Raw genomic sequence first — 1372 nt, forward strand, 5'->3', positions numbered from 1 at the left:
TGCTAACCTAAAATAGTTTTAATAATTCTACTTCTGATGATTACAGTACTGTACAGGAAGTACACAGAGAAAGTGCAAATATACAATATTTTCACCAAACCCTTCACATAACAATACTGCAGACTGAGGAAAATAGAAATAGAAATAGAAATTGGATTTATCTCCATATACCAAAAAATCTGTCAACATGGAGAATCACAACAAAACATGTCCCAGTTTGCAGACAGGGAGCTGAGCAACATGAGGCTGTGGACACCACATTAGGTTGAGTCCGAAAGTCACACAATAACACAAACTAACCAACTAATCAATCAAGGGGGAGCTGAAACAGGCTTCGTTGATAAAAACATTTCATTTCACCTTGCAGAATACGGGAGTTGCTGGTCTGTCGCTACCGATGCCTAACGTGGCGTCTATAGCAGTGGTTATTACCAAACTAAGTACAACTAACATTGACTCCGCTAGTGTGAACGTTCACATTATTCATAACTTTATAGTTTAGCTTGCTCTGGTAACCAACATCATTGTTTTTTGCTAAGGCTGAAAAAAGTATGCAGATGGACTTTGCAATTAACATCATATTCCTTCCATTTGACAGACTACATCACATTGTGATTTCTTCAGAATCCTGCCCCTTGTTGTTTACTCTAAACAGAACAATGAACAAGTAAAGTGGGATTTTAAAAGGTTTTTTCAATCATGTCACCAGATTGTTTTGGGCACAGTTGTGTTTCCCTGGGGTCTGGAGAAACCATTGCAGAGCTAAGCTCCATGGGATGTTTTCACACAAAATACCTTTAAGAGGAATAATCTTTTCCTAGAAGAGTCAAGGAAAATGGAACAAAGAGCAACTATATTTAATAACTGCCAGTCTGACTTGAAGGGTAACTTTAATCAGTCAGTCAGCGCCTCCTTGTTTTACTTCCGATTTGTTTACTTTGGACCTCCTTCGATGAGCACTTTGTCTTAATGACTTGGAATACAAACCTTAAATTACATTTTGATTACGGTTTGATTTCTGTCTTACACTCTACAATTCTAGACACTGGAGACTTAAGGCTGTATAAAATGTGACTAAAATACAGAGAAAATATTGAATGAAAATATATATACAGCTGTCTCACACATCAGTGGCTCTTCACTATTCAGACTTTCCTTCTTAGGCTTGATTTAAACTGTCAAGCATCTCGCCCCTTCTTGCCTGTCTCTTCTCATTTGTTTCTGTGAGAAACAAAGAAAGTACAAAAAAAGTGTGTTTTTTAGTGTTAAAATCTGTGTGTTGTCAGTCTCACATGAAGTAGGAGTTACTAGGAGTTAGAAGAGGGCTATTTGGAGGGATAAAAAGGCGGGGGGGGGGGGGGGGGGGGGGGGG

The 1372-nt window shown here is 38.6% G+C and overlaps 1 protein-coding gene across 3 annotated transcripts in view; it reads left to right on the forward strand.

The window, feature by feature from the left end:
- Positions 1–1372, forward strand: part of veph1 (ventricular zone expressed PH domain-containing 1) — a 74647-nt gene that overhangs the window by 58018 nt on the left and 15257 nt on the right. The window lies entirely within an intron of this gene.

Source organism: Etheostoma cragini, chromosome 3 (genome assembly GCF_013103735.1).
Source record: "Etheostoma cragini isolate CJK2018 chromosome 3, CSU_Ecrag_1.0, whole genome shotgun sequence".
NCBI lineage: Eukaryota > Metazoa > Chordata > Actinopteri > Perciformes > Percidae > Etheostoma > Etheostoma cragini.